Source organism: Haliotis cracherodii, unplaced genomic scaffold (assembly GCF_022045235.1).
Source record: "Haliotis cracherodii isolate W230 unplaced genomic scaffold, xgHalCrac1.p SCAF_9, whole genome shotgun sequence".
In the NCBI taxonomy this organism is placed as follows: Eukaryota; Metazoa; Mollusca; class Gastropoda; order Lepetellida; family Haliotidae; genus Haliotis; species Haliotis cracherodii.
The window spans coordinates 56,257,839-56,274,633 of record NW_027266343.1 but is presented as its reverse complement, the minus strand read 5'-3'; the positions used below and the strand labels follow the sequence as shown (position 1 = coordinate 56,274,633).

The 16,795-nt window shown below is 41.3% G+C and overlaps 1 pseudogene; it reads left to right on the top strand.

The window, feature by feature from the left end:
- Window positions 1–14,970: 14,970 nt before the first annotated feature.
- On the top strand, window positions 14,971–15,991 carry LOC139452003 (uncharacterized; annotated as a pseudogene).
- Window positions 15,992–16,795: the final 804 nt, after the last annotated feature.

The following is a 16,795-nucleotide window of genomic DNA, read 5'->3' as shown; positions in this document are numbered from 1 at the left end:
ATATATGACACGTGTAAAGGAACATGATATTGCAAAGTAAACTAAGCATGTAAATGGTGGAAATCCTCGTCTTGAATTACATAATTAAAATTAATTACATGCAGTGCTTACCAGTGTCCATACGCATATCCATGAAAATCTGTACTATCCTCACACCACAGAAGTCGAGATACGAGAACTAAAATGTTGCACAATAAATTACAGTTGTTTTCCAACAAATATGCTGGGTATATTGTAAGCATTGTATTGTGTGCTTTGTGTGCTAAATGTACTATTTAGACCGATGTTTGAAATATTTATTTGAAGATGCCGTAAAAATGTTATAAACATTTACAGCTTATATTAATAACTGGGACTGCGTAATGTACTAGCTATGCGGAACATTTCTACATATTATTCGTTTGTTTCTTCAACTGTTGAAATAAATTGGATACTATTTAATCATTGCTGGCTGACATGCGAGTAAACTAGAGGCAGTGTGAGCGTCATACATATCTAAGACGCTGTGCAGAGTTGCATCCCTAAGGTACGCCAGTGAGATCGTCATCGTGGGTTCGAATCCCGGTTCGCCCCGATTATGTTCCTTGGTTTGTCAGCACCGCACACTTGGTCGTGGTTTTCAACAAAGTGCTTAACGTCCTAGACCTGCATCATTTCGGGATTTCCTCCCACATTAAGCTGACACGGAATGAAATAACTGAAATACTGTTTAAAGGGCATTCAAACCAACTCCCTCATACTATGACAGCAGTGAAAATACATTTACATGAACATAATACCAATTCGACAGACATGATTGTCCATACGGGAACAACGTAGAGGCAAAACTTTGCAAACATATCACTATCAGTGTAGAAACAGGCATCAGTGACCTGAGGGGATCTTCTCGTCAGACGTGTTTGTACTTAAGGCCGATCTTAAATAGTATTTTAATTAAATCGAAGCGATTTCATTTTCCTTCAGGTAGTTGGGTCACGGGTGGCCCAGTCGTCCAAGGCGCCGCGATTCGCTGTGCTGAGTTGCGTCCCTTGGGGACGCCAGAAACCTATGAATGTGGGTTCGAATCCAGGTTCGCCCCATTTATGTTTCTAGGTTTGTCAGCACCATGCCCGTGCTCGTGGGTTTCACCAAAGTGGTAAACGTCTGAGACCTGCATCACTTCGGGCTTTCCTCCTACATTAAGCTGACACGCCGCGATATAACTGTAATACTGTTAAAAGCGGCATTAAACCCAACTCGCTCACTCACCCAATTCCTTCAGGAAGTACTAGTTGTGCTCACTAGCTGTAAGTACAACACTTCGCTGTAAGAGTTCATCATATCGCCATGTCATGTTCTTTGGTTCGAACCGAAGACCCAGGTTGGATTCCCAATATGGGCTCAATGTCTTAAGCCCATTTCTGGTTTCGCAGGCTGTGATGTTGCTGAAATATGCTACAAGCGACGTAAAACCATACTCACTCATATATTGGTTCGAATCCACAATGGACCCCGATTATGACCCTTGATCAACACACCATACTCATTCGGGTTACCGATGTGTCAGAGGTCAACCTGCGTCTCCTACTACTTCAGATTTTTCACAGCAGCCTTAAATAAAACTCACACACGCATTTTCTTGCATCGAGTAGTATGTATGTAAGATTTCTAAACCAAGCCCTCTCGCTCAACAATCTATACGTTTAAATATGCAGGGTAGTCATGCCTAAACATATAACGGTAAAAGACCGAAGGACTTTAAATATTTCGTCCTTGACATTTAATATTTGCTCATACATTTGCAACTGATAATATCTTCCGGGATTTTAACCAAAGACTGAATAGAGCATTGACAACGGATGCCCAATCCTATGATAAACGATAGGCTTTCAAAACATGCATTTAATTTGCCTGCAGTATATCCCAGCACCATTGCAGCACGGTAATGACCGGCGGGAGAGCTGTGACAAACACCGTTAAGTGTAAAGTGTGATCGTGACCAGTAGCAGCTCCAGCCCCCACAAATTAAGTGCAAGGATTATTGATTGGACGTTCCCAAACTCAGGGGAATACTGTCCGACTGTTATCATGTGTAATGAACTACACATGCCATATCATCATCGTCCGAAGTGTTTCCGTTGACACTGTGCGTATGTTAACTCCATTGTTCTCCGACGGCTTGTAAATTATGCTAATATCTGGGAGGAACTCTGTTGGACAAATGTACACACATGAGGATAGTGGAGAGAGAGAGAGAGAGAGAGAGAGAGAGAGAGAGAGAGAGAGAGAGAGAGAGAGAGAGAGAGAGAGAGAGAGAGTGTGTGTGTGTGTGTTTGGGAGGGGGCGAGGATATGGAGACGGGGTTGTGTGGGGGTGCCTTAAGGGTCAACCTAAAAAAGCTATTTTAATTTGGACAAAGTAAATATAGCCGACAAACCCTTTCAATAAATATCTGCTAAAAGGGCTTAAGCAGACAAATTGCAAAAATGGAACCCCTTTTCTACATTCGCGAATTAAATGTGTTTCCTTTGTCGCTTTTGTTGAATCTACATCTTGTGTTTAGTGAGTGAACTGGAAACAAGGAATGGCTCACTGAGATAGCATACTATTACGTCCACATTCATTTACAATGTAGGTCATACATTTGCGGAGGGGATTATCAACGTAACTGTCCTTATGGACCTGGTAGTCGCTCTCTGTACATTCTATACAATTCATTACTTACAACAGAAATGTGATAATAAAAATGTTGCATGTGATAAGATACTGATAAAAATTCTAGATTTCAAAATAATCGTTCTCTATTGATTGGTTGAAATCTGCATCACTATCTCTTTTCTTCTGACAACTGATCTGTTTTCCTGATGTAAATCAATACAGTGTTGACAGTTTCTCAGGAAGCATAGCAGTTGGGAAAACCCATAGCTGGGCGAGACTTGACGAGGTTTCTACAGCTCAGGATCTGTTATCATGAGCCAGGTATCCTTATATGGCAAAGGATAATACTAGATAGTTGGATGAATGACTGGCCAAGACGAAGCAACACGTGAAGTGACAAGTGTTCGATAGATGTGTCCTTGCGTCGTACAAGCTTGAATGTTTCCATGGTTTCAATGTAGGTTCATTTCGCAAGACTATGTTAACATTCTTCAGACACAAGCCTTGACTTTGTGTACACACAACAATGTAAAATGTGGGAGGTATTTGTGATTATATCCACCTTAGTGTTTGGTGCTCGAAATATAAATTTAGCCTTTAAATATTCAGCGAGAAGTATGTAAACTGCCGCGCAAAAGAACGTGTACACCCATATTTGGTGGTGGCTAAAAATCGAAACAAACGATATAGAGGTTATCACGCGAGTGTGTTTGGGAATGGTTAATATCCTGCATTAGGAATAAACATTGTATTTAGCGAGCCTCGGTCTGTCCTGTCATAACGTTAAGAAGTGGAGTCAGATGTACACACAGCGATAAAACGAAACAAAGGTAACGATTCAAACATATTTCGGCCAAATCCAACTATTTTTATTTGTGGAGAAGGTTTCAAGCAGCAGAGGTCTACAAGCCCAGATATGGCTACTGATCCCGCTTGGCTAGGCCTCGTGCCCCCGCAAAATTGTTTCGAAATTTATATCTCCAAAGTTACCAAAACTTATAAAAAGCCTTAGCAACGTCACAGTTAGACACTGATTTTCAGTGTATTAGACTGTTCTTTTGATAATGATAGCAATTATCCCTGTAGTTTATCAAAATTCCCGATGGTTAATTCTGACTCGATCGCCGAATGACGAGGGCGACGCCATGTTTGTTTATAAACAGTGAAAGTAGTCCTACTTGACCTTTGATATTTGCATCTCTATCCGCATATGACCCCAACGGATATCGTTTTTATCCGTTGGCTTTATCCTGCCGAGGAACCTATCCATTATATGATAAAAATGGTTATTCGTATTTGATACGGGTATCAAATGCGGTATTACTGGCATTGCATTCCAGCTCACGACGTGTCACCCTTGTAACATTTTAATGTATTTTTGTCAAAATTCATTTTCATGTGTAGACTATATTTTGACGGCAGTTTAGTTCATATAACGCAAGTAAAAGATATTATTTTAAATATTTGTAGGTTATATCAAGTTAACTGTTTTAAAAACATCGGTAAGACGTTATGTCAATTCTTAACATGTTTATGAATACATTGGGACCAACTGCATTTTCATATTTCTATGGATGTATTACAAATTCATTAGATTTTGTTTGTTTCTCTATTATTTAACGCCGCACTCAGAAATATTCCTGCTATATGACTATCTGTAATGACGCTTTATGTCAACAGTAGCGCGGCGAATGACCTCGTTTCAAAGTTTGTACTTGTATACGAATGTTTGTTTGTTGTTTAACGCCGCACTCAGCTATGACGGCGGCCTGTAAATAATCGAGTCTGGACCAGACAATCCAGTGATTGACATCATGAGCGTCGATCCACGCAATTGGAATACCATGACATGCATCAACCAAGTCAGCGAGCCTGACCACCCGATCCCGTTCGTCGCCTCTTACGGCAAGCATGGGTTGCTGAAGACCTATTCTACCCCGTATCTTCACGGGAATAGTGGAACTACAGGTACCTAATTAACTCCATTTTGCGAATGTACAGGAAAGTATATCGAGCCTGACCACCCAATCCTGTTCGTCGCCTCTAATGACAGGCATTGTCGCCTTTTTCGGCTTGACCTATTCTTCCCCGGATCTTCATTAGATCTTCATTAGAACGTAACAATACCAAGACTCTGGTGATGCATGCTTCATGGAAATCTAGAACAAAAGATTCCCCTGACTGCCTGGTGCTACTCAGATAACCTGAAACATTGAAACTATGCCACAAGATACCATAGTGAGGGACGTAGGGTCACAGTGTTAACGAACTTAGGCTAGTTCAGTAGGGCAGCGTATTTGCTCCCGGTAAAGCACTAACGTGCATCTCATACTCATTATCCCGTATCACATCTGTTACTGGTCTTTGCACAGCGTAATATGCTTGAATGGTAGAGCTACTCAACGACAAGGGTCCAAAGTGATTTAGGAAGACTTAAAGTGACAACAAGTGCGGTATGAAAGGTAACGGACTCTGATATTAGATGGACATTATTATCCTCAAAGGGCCTTAACGTCAAAGGCCCGTCTTGTTTCCACGACAGCTGTTTTGTCTTAAATGTAAGGTATTAGAATCCATCCAGATTAACAGGACGAACCTTCAGGGCTTTCAACCGCCGAATAGGGAAGCCAGATAAAATCATTACGAAATTCAGCATCTTCGTGTGGAGCAGAAATTAGTGTTACTTGTTGTAGGTTGTCCAAGTAGTATAACATAAAATAATGGAAATATCCTGATATCTTCAGAGGAAAGAATTTGAGTCCATTTGTCGAATGTTAATACAATTATATGTCGTATATAGGGAAGATTTCTCCGGATCTTCCAATTTAATTATCAGCATTACCAATACAGACGTATCATTTGGCCAGAACTGTCTCACTAAAACGAATGATCGTAAGTGGGTATTTTAGTTGGTCATTGGTTCTGTATCAGCCCTTCTAATGCATTATGATGTCACAGCTGTACCAGGCCGACTTGGTGGTCATGATATATGAGAAATTACATGGCACGGAAATGTCAGTGTGCAACAGATATACTACATCTGATTTGCAACGAATCATTATTTGTCATCATTGTTTTGACGTTTGCGCCCATGATTATTCTCTGGCGATGACATTCTACACCTATTATTCACGTAATGACCAATCCTACCGTGCGACACTGTGACAAGACTCGTAAAACAAGTAATCAAAGACTGTCAATGAAATGGCTGTGGTATCTCTCTGTTGTGAGCGAGTCACTAAGTTGGGTTTAACGCCGCTTTTACAAGTATTCCAGTTAGATAGCGGCGTGTCAGCTTAATGTGGGAGGAAAGCCAGAAATAATGCAGGTCTCAGGCGTTTACCACTTTGGTGAAACCAACGAGCACGGGTATGGTGCTGACAAACCTAGAAACATAATTGGGGCGAACCGGGATTCGAACCCACAATCATAGGTTTCTTGTGTCCCCAAGGGACGCAACTCTGCACAGCGAATCGCGGCGCCTTGGACGACTGGGCCACCAGTGCCCTCTCTGCTGTGCATTTACAATACACTGACATGAGTATGATAAACACAACCCATGACTGACAGCTCTATCGGTATACCCACAAACACTATCTATGCCCAGAATGTATTACACAAGCATTCAGTTCCCAGTTGTGCACTGTCAGGTCTTTGATTCAGTGATATGGAAGATAAACACTGCTATATCGACATCACCAATTGGAGTCATGTTTACTTGACACTCCTACCGAACATTAGCTATAACAGAATCGTGACTCTGGGGATGTAGGACAACAGGAAGATGGGCGTGAGGACTCAACATGCTTACTGGGTCCACCGCCCACTGCTTACTAAGTGGGGACCTGGCGATATGGAATCATGATGGCTAGCCAATGGCAGTTTATAAACAGGAGGGGCGGTCGGGTAGCCTCATGATTAAAGCGTTCGCTCGTCACGCCGAAGACCCGGGTTCGATTTCCGACATGGGTACAATGTGTGAAGCCCATTTCTGGTGTCCCTCGCCGTGATATTGCTGGAATATTGCTAATACTCGCCATACTCACTTATTCATTATAAACAGGAAGAATTGGGGCGTCTTCAGTATCCCTCAAACGACCAGGTCATATTTACAAATTCCAAATTTACAAAATGTACAAACATGAGGACAGCCAACATAAATAATAATTACATGTAAAAACCCTCACCATATCCAATAGATATCTCTGCATAAAGCGGTGTCGACAGTACGATTCCGACAATATCACGAGCATTCTGTGAATGCTTTTCTACATGTATGTTATTATGCTTGCGAATAGTGGTATTTCTGATTGTGATTAATATTATACTTGTAATGTTTATGTTGAGTGTCGGTGAGCATAAATGCACGTCTGCGTTGGGTGTGTGCGCGCGTGTGCGCGTGTGTGTGTGTGTTTGTGTGTTGGGTATAATGTACGTATGGTGTGCGTGGCGTGTGTGTTTATGTGTGTGCGTGCGTGTGTTTGTGTGTTGGTGTGTGTGTGTGTGTGTGTATCTACGTGTTTGTGTATGATTGCGTGCGTGACTGTATAAGTAATTTGGCGTTTGTGTGTGTGCGTGCGTGCGTGTTCATAACCCAATCTTAAATTTTAACATTGTGTTGATATATGTCTAAACTTACCTTATCCAGACCATGACGTTATACATATGATTTTATGTCTCGTGTCTCGTAGGCCATACCTGGTCGGATGTTATATTTTATTGTTTGTGTATTGTTTGTGTTTGTGTTTCAGTATTAAGTGTATATAACATGTGATACTATGATAAACATCATTTTCTCTATGTGTTGACGAATAACTATCAAATAGTGATGATACCAGGTGTTCGCAAAAAGGTATAAATTCGTCAGTCGTATCCTACCCCACTGGTGGCATCCGTCACAAACACATGCAAAGCCCAGTGAGAGTGTAAAACATGCTGAGACAGATGACACAAGTGACTGAGTGAATGAGTGAGTGAGTGCGTGAGTTATAGTAGCAGGAATATTGCTGTGTGCGACGATAAACAACAAACAAACAAACATATTGTTCATGCAAACAATTGTCTCCCACAAGACTGTATGACAAGAGGCATGTTTTCAGCTTTCAAATATGCATGTTACCCTACATGTCTACGAAGATCCAGGGTAGAATAGGTCTTCAGCAACCCATGCTTGTTGTAAAAAGCGACTATGCTTGCCGTAAGAGGCGACTAACCGGATCGGGTGGTCAGGCCCGCTGATTTGGTTGATGCATGTCATCGTATGCCAATTGCGTGGATCGATGCTTATGCTATCAATCACTGGACTGTCTGGTCCAGACTCAATTATTTACAGGCCGTCGTCACATAGCTCGGATATTGCTTAGTGTGGCGTTAAACCACAAACAAACAGACAAACAAACAGACAAACAAACAAATGAACACACAAGGTGACAAGGTAGAAACGAAGACTTCAATCTGCTCTCCAAAACCTTGAATCTGTTCTCGTCTATGAACATGACTCTTTACCAGTCGCCTCTTACGACAAGCAGAGTTGCTTTTTACAGCAAGCGTGGGTTGCTGAAGACCTATATTCAAGACGTCGAACCATTTGGAGGTGGTAGCATTATGGTTGGCATCTGTGGCCAATTCAATACACCGCTTGTGATTATGGAAGGAACTATCACAAGAAAAAGTTACGTGTACCAAGTTATCCGCCCTATTGTACAAACAGAACTCCCGGGACATGTTTCATCAAGATAACGCAAGACCACATTCAACACGTCTTACCATGACCAGGACGATCATCAAACGTATTCCCACATAGAATACTTGTGGGATCACCTTGGACGTCGAATTAGAGCAAATCCAGTTAGCACAGGGACAATGTTTCAACAAAATAACGCAGACCCCCCTACAACACGTCTTGTGAGAGATTTTTTGCAAGCCAATAACGTGAACGTCTTCCCTTGGCCAGGACGATCATCAAACGTATTCCACATAGAACGAATGTAGGATCACCTTGACCGTCAAATTAGAGCACGACCAGTTCGGACAGGGATCAGTTGGCACATGCCCTCCGAGAAAGATCCCCAGACTTTTGGTCAAACGTCTCACATCTTATGCATACCGTCGAATCGGTGGGAATGCACGATAGTGACTGACAAATGTGACATTCTGAAGCATTAAAGGGACTTTCCAGTTTTGATAGTTGTTCGATAACTGAACAACTGATGCAATCCTGTTTACACAGTACCTTCGTTTTTGTTCTCATTTCCGGCATTATCATGTTGTTATTGGTTTGTTGTTTAACGCCGCACTCAGCTATATTCTAGCTATATGACGGCGGTCTGTTTATAATCGAGTCTGGACCAGACAATCCAGTGATTGATATCATGAGCATCGATCCATGCAATTGGGATCGATGACATGCATCAACCAAGTCAGCGAGCATGACCACCCGATCCCGTTAGTCGCCTTTTACGACAAACATAGTCACCTTTTACGGCAAGGATGGGTTGCTGAAGACCTATTCTACCCCGGAATCTTCACGGGTCATCATGTTGTTAATTGTCTATTCCTTGATATTGGGCATGTTCCTGTATTTAAGAACAAACATAGGGGGATGGTAACGTTTCTTTTGCTCGTGAGTTTATGTCAGGTGACACAAACTTAAATTTACCGCAAATGGAGACGACATATTTTTGTGAAATTCCATTGTAATAATACTTGTTAGGACATTTCAAACGTAGGCGGTTCGTTGCTTCATGGCCGGGGTAACAGCTAACTGAGAATCCGGCAAATGTGAGCAAATATTTTCATTTCGTTGTTGCACGTTGTTTAACATCGCAGTTTAACGGAGGTGAGTAAATAATTGAGCTTGGCCGAGACAAACGTGTCACTGGCGTTATGAAAGTCGCCCCACGCGATTCAAGTGTCTGATAACGCGATCCATTCAGCCGCCTCTTATAAAAAGCATAGGTTACTTTGGATCTATTTTATCCCGGAGCCCCACGCAAATCCTTCTCATGTAGTAAGTCTTGTTTTCGACGTAAATTCGAATGAGGAATTAAATGAGAGTATGTTGTAATATAATATAGCGTTTATGTTTTTATTTCACAAACGGGATACCTTTTTCTGTTTCGGGTAATGTTTCCACAAAAGGGATCATAGTTCTTATATCGTTAGTATGGGAGTTACGATCATCTTATAACAATAATAATAAAAATAGTGATAATAATAAAATCAATTTCGGATTTTCTTTTATAAAAAAGAAGACAACAAAAGAGAAGATTTTAAATCAAATTTTAAATATCTGAAGGCAATTTTTGGGGGGGTACCTTTGAAAGAAAAAGGAAGTGGGACGAGAAAGAAATTTTCATAAATCCAAATAAACTGTTCAAATCTAATATTGGACAGGGAATTAAATGCAACCAGTGGCAGTGATGAGAAAAGACCCACCGTGGATTCCAGTGAAAGGTTTTTGAAACAGATCTGGTACCCGGCAACTGCAGCCTCGAGGAACCATCGGCAGAGGTCGTGTCCGATGGTCAAGAGTAATTAATTGTTTTCTTATACCGAAATTCACGTTTGAGTTTATGAAGCCTTTAACCCACCTCTGTTTCATTACACTAAGCTGCGAACCGTAAAATGTCCGACGCCATCTTGTTTTCTAGCAGACGAGTCAATATTCATCATGTGACAGGTCAATAATGATAATGTGACGAGTCAATATTCGAGGTCAGTGTCAGTCACATTTGGGGGTCTACACTGAAATGTATTGTTTCGTCACGTGGTACGAATTAACCAATGGAATTGCAAGATTCCTAATAGAGGTACATTTGTATAACAATACGAAATATTTACAGGATGTCTTACAGATCTTGTATCATCATACAGCGCTTCTAATGAGAAAGGAGCCAGAATGGGGTGTTGGGGTTGCAAGGATCAATTGCTAGTTCAGAGAATGATCATTGAAGAGGCTAAAACGTACCACCGTAACATCTGAATGTGTTGGATAGACTACAGACAAAATTATGATTCTGTACCTCGAGAATTTTGAAGTCATGGAATGTATTGACCTCTCCGAGCGACTACTTGTTTTACACAAGTCTTTAAAGTCCCAACCGGACCATAAAAAGGGTTGCATCTTACGAAATCTTACTGTTTGACTGACGTTGTGATGAACGGTCAGCGAGTAATCGGTGACCGAAAATCTTGAATAACTGAAGAACGAACAACATGCACATCCAAGTCTTGGCAGACAGATTAGCCCTACACCAGTCAGAAGTAACAAAAGTCACACGATATCAAAATTCATTACATTCGATCTGATATTCAGATCTTTGCACAAGAGACGTGGGGGTCAGCTGACGTCCACTGCGCGAGCGAATCTAATTATAGTAAATCACGCGGCGAACTGGCACATGGCACAACTTCCCGAAGTCTTTGTTTACTTGCAACGAAACTGCCAAAAAACTAACAAATGGTTTGCAAAGACGTTAAGTTCATTACCACAATGAGCACATACCCATATACAGTTTACGATTGTTTTATGCAGGTATGTTGTGAAGAATGTTTCGTTGCAAATGTAAACTATTTTGAATTACATTGAAATGTCATATGCGCAGGAAACAATCTGTGAGCCAGACCCAACAAGTTTTGACAAGAGAATTCCAAATAGAATATATCTAGATCTAGCTACTGAAGCCTCATAACAATTTGCTGATATTTTTTTCACATTTCAACTTGTTTAGCATATTTATCACCACGTGATAATCAATATTCGGAATACAATGTATTTGAATCCACGAGCCATGCATGGTTCAAAACACAATCGGGCATAATTTCACTTCCTCCATGCATTTCGTCTCTCCAACATCGACCAATAGTTCTTGTAAACAGTCCTTCGAACCCAACTATTTCTGTCGTGAGGGGCGGAGCCTAGGCAAAGCCATCTTTGAGGGAATATTGTCACACACGGGCGGCAAAAACAAAATGCACATCACTGAATTTCCTGGAAACGATCGTCGATACTGACATTCAAATCACAATCTCAAACGTTAACTCCATCCTCAGCATCAATAAAATTAGGGGGTTCCTCTGACGAATATTCTTCACGGGTGACATCTTCACATGCATCAGGGGTGGTCGGGTAGCCTAGTGGTTAAAGCGTTCGCTCGTCACGCGAAAGACCCGGGTTCGATTCCCGACATGGGTACAATGTGTGAAGCCCATTTCTGGTGTCCCCCGCCGTGATATTGCTGGAGTATTGCTAAAAGCGGCGTAAAACCATACTCAGTCAGTCAGTCACATGCATCAGTCAACTTATCTTTAATCATGGCTTCGTCAATCGTTGCATCACTTTCCCGCGTCTGAAAACATTCTACACTGCAGCATCGTAATCCCATTCCGAGTAATTGAATAAACTTAGAATGGCTTCTAGTTGCATTTCATCAACATTAAGTGTAATAGTGAACTTGGGTGACATCATGAAAGTGATGAAATATATGAGCAGTGAACGAACGTGAAAGCGACCTGTGAAAATTTTCTTGGTTGTGATACCCATAAAATACCGATAGAATTTGGAAGAGCTCATTACATGAAAGATACATTACACCTCATAAAAAGGTTTGATGAATATACGAATTATAGCGATTTAAGGAATTTTTCATTATTTTACCGAGATTAGTAACATTCCACATTAAAAATTATAAGCATATTTAGACATGGCTAGTCATCATAAATCAAAATTTCATCTGATGGAAGCACCCTGTACAACCCTCAAAATAATGATAGCACGATTTGGTCAGCTGTTTCTTATGTCCCGTGACACAAGCGTTGGTGGGTAGCCTAATACCCGTGGGATGGTTGGTTGGTTGTTTTTTTGTTTAACGCCGCACTCAGCAATATTCTAGCCAATTGACGGCGGTCTGTAAATAATCTGGACCAGGCAATCCAGTGATTGATATCATGAGCATCGATCCAAGCAATTGCGATCGATGACATGCATCAACCAAGTCACCGAGCATGACCACCCGATCCCATTAGTCGCCTTTTACGACAAGCATAGTCGCCTTTTACGGCAAGCATGGGTTGCTGGAGAACTATTCTACCCAAAATCTTCACGGGTCCGTCGGTTGGGATGGGTTGTGTTGGTCTGGATAGTTAATAGCATTCATTGCATTCAAACAATCCCAATCGACAAATGGTGTATTATAAACTGACGGCCAAAAGAAACGTTACCAACATTAACTGATTTGCCACTTTGAAACAAAGATGCCAACCTGTTCAAAAACAGTAAAGAACACATCTCACGAATATAGTCTTCATGTTCTCTGTCGTTCTTTGCACGAGCTTAGCGGATTTTGGAGATATTGGTGTTTTTCAGCAATTTTTTAAAACATTTTGTCCCAAATTATCGTGCAATTTCCGGGAATAAATTACGCACGGATCTGTTCCCTATCATTGGTTGCGATGATTAACACCAACGAACATGCCAAGACTGACCGCTGTCCAGAAGGAGAGAGCCATAGGTATGCTGCAGATGGGAGCGACACAGAGAGCTGTTGCCATTAACATGAACTGCTCCAAGATGACCATTACCAGAATGGTCGCACGTCTCCGACAGGTTGGCAGAACCGCAGACAGACCACAGAGTAGCAGACCAAAGGTCACGACCCCGCAGGATGACTGCTATTTACGGGTAATGCACCTGAGTAACTGATTTCTTACTGTGACGTCATCAGCTGCCAACAGCTTAGGACATCCGGTCAGCAGACAAACAGTGACCAGACGACTACGACATTATGGCCTCCGGGCTCATCGCCCTTTCAAGGGCATGACCTTGACCCGTCAACATCGACGTGCCAGATTGACGTGGTGCAGGCAAACTCAGCGATGGCAACAAAGGGAATGGCGGCGAGTGCTTTTTAGTGACGAGAGCAGGTTCCAACTATTCAAACCTGCACAACGCTACATTGACAATATCTTACGGCCAGTGGTTCTTCCTTTCATCCAGTGTCAACAACGGACGATGTTCCAACAAGATAACGCCACACCCCATAAAGCCCGTAATACTTGAGACTTCCTCAACGCCAACAACGTGACTGTCCTGCCGTGGCCAGCTCGATCACCAGATCTGTCACCCATAGAACATCTCTTGGACCAGCTGGGTCGTCGTCTTCGGAAACGTCAACATCCTCCCTTCACGAGACAAGCGTTGATCATTGCCCCCCGCGACCTCCAGTCGATTTGAGGGCGCTTGTCTACTCAGTTCGACGCCGCGGTCGAAGATGCATTGCCGCTCATGGAGGTCATATCCCGTATTGAACGGTCGGGGCCATCGTGACCTTAAAGTTGTAACCAATGTTGTTGATCGAATACTGGACAAATGACCCCTTGTCAAGAAATGTCCCTGTTGGAGGTCAAGGACTTTGTTGTTGAATTAGTAAATTCGCATTTTACTATTCTGAATGATGAATTTGTACAATACAATTGTTATTGCTGCTTCAAATTGTGTTGGTCATATTTTATCCTAGAAAAATCGTTGGTAACGTTTCCTCTGGCCGTCTGTTTATTAACAAAACTTGTGGGAAACGAAATATTATATGCAACTCAAGTTAGGTTCTCTAACAAGTATCAAAGTTGAAAGTTAACTGTCATACAACTGTGGGTTACATGAGCCACGTCCCGCTTTTCTCTATTTGCTGTCTGCTGATTTTATGCACCCGATCTATTGAGTGACGAATATTGTTTAAAATGGCAGGTATTGTTAGAGTGTTTTTAACTGATGCTAACGGGATTTATATAACGGGAAAATATTCGAAAGACAATCCAGAAGCTGTGAAACGAAGAAATTTGGAGAGAAGAACTTCGCCACAAGGAAAAATTATCTTTTCAGCTGAAAACAGAGACGAGATTGATTTCATTTATGAACAAGCGAAGAAAATCAAAACTTTTCTTCGAAAAGGGAACCCTAATCCTGTGATAAAAAAACAACTTCTCGATGATACTTTCTTACATTTTATTGAGAAAAATATGGATCCAGCACATGTTTTAACAGATGATGCAAACGATGGGAATATAACTGACCAGTCTTTAACTAGTGATTCTTCATTCTGCAATTGTGAAAATACGGATGAGTGCAATCAAAAGATGTTTTGTGCCTCCGACAATGCTCTTGAAAAGCTTTGTGATCGACTTCATTCGCACATTTTGTCATGCTCGTTTCCTGCCCAGAAATTGAACATGAAAATGATTGGACATGTTGCCTATGTTACTTTTCGATGTGAAAAAGATCACGTGAAAATATGGCCCAATTCGCCCTATCTTAGTAACAAATATTTGGTATATGTCATGGATACCTTGTGTCTGGAATGTGACCCAATCAGTACGACAGATTTGGTTCAGCTTACATATCTGAAATGTTTACAAACTATAAAGAAGCCGTGAATCATGCGAGGATGCACTTTTAGAAGACATTGTGACATACCCGAATAAGTATGGGATTAACATTCTTACTTGCGCAAGCCATGCCACACGGAAAAACTCTTGTGTTACTGATGTTGTTTGCCTTGGAGCTAACACTCACAATGTTATCAGGACGGAAACTGTATCAAAGGTAGACAATGTCATCACACAAAAACACGAACTTATTGGAACTCAGCGTGTCTGTGAATATCTTGATGGTGACAGGAATACGGTCATCAATGAATCTATCAGGGACGAGCGCCCTGCTTCAACGTCAACTAATGACACATGGCATGCTACGAAAAATGTTACAAAGGAAGTTAAATGTGTGTGTTTGTGTCCGAAATGCAAAGATGGTGTGACGTGGCATCGCGAGTTATCGGACAAGGCAGGAAGTATCAAAGCTCATTTTTATTGGTGCATTAGGAACTAAGATACTAACAAGATCTGCGATAATATTATGAGTGTTGTCAATCATTACAAGCATATCCATACTAACTGTTCAGAAAGGTCGAGATGTAGACTCTACGCGCATGATAAATCATCCAAAACACTGATTTGTGACCCCAAGGCTGGATCACTTCTGTGTCAAGCTTTCAAAAGTACTGTTGTGTATAATCACACCCACGACTACGTTTATTGTATGTTTTTTGTTGAAAGTCTCAAACGTTCACTATTACAAAATCATAACAAAAGCATTAACTTTTCTGACTATGTTTATCGTTTTCGGACGAATATAGCCGTATTAGACTGGAATGAACATGTAAATAGACCAAAAACATCGTTAAGATCTGTCATTGATGCAAGAAACCCCAGACACCAGGCCGAGACTAAAGTTCTCAAACGGAAAACTGACAACCTGTGGGATCAGATTTGGAAGGACTCTGTCGCCATTTTCCTCGAGTAAACGGAGGTACATTTTTTATAATAATTTTAAAAGGTTAACAACGTTAATTTGTTATTTTAGATCGAGACACATGGGTTACTATAAATAGAAATCTCCGCCCATTTTCCTTTATGCGTAAAATATTTACTGCGCATGCGCCCCGATTAAGCTGATCGGATCTTAGGGCTTTAATAAACTGCTGGTCAACTCAACTTGAAATGAAGTCGCAGAGGCAGGTGGTGACTTCGGAACCCATTTCTATTAGAAGAGGAATATTTCAGCACGATTCCTTTAGTACTTTGCTTTTCTGTATGTCATAAGATCCTTTAAAGTTTTTGTTTAGCAAAGAGGAAGGTTCTCATCCTCAGCACAGAACCGAAACACCCCTTGCTCACCCCCTTTACATGGATCACATTGAACTTACTGCCAATGGAGAATCCATACTAAAAATAGAATCTCATTGTCGAGTCCTTTTCTAATGATATTGGCATGCCCTTTGGGCTCGAGAAATGAAACATTCTTCATTTGAAATCAGGCAAGATAGAAGAGGAAGCATCAGTCAGTTTCCTTGGTGGAGGAGTTATTGACCATCTCGTGGAAGGTCAGGCCTATACGTACTTAGGGATGCAGGTTAGGTAGAAATTTCAGAATGCCCATATCAAGAGACAACTTCGACCAGTCCACATATGTAGTTCAGAGCTGAACGCTCTCACTAAAGTTAAAACAACAAATATTTATGCTGTACCTGTTATTTTGTACCGTTTTAGTATTGTTGATTGGTCGAAACAAGAAATTCAGTGTACTGACACCCTCATACGAAGAACC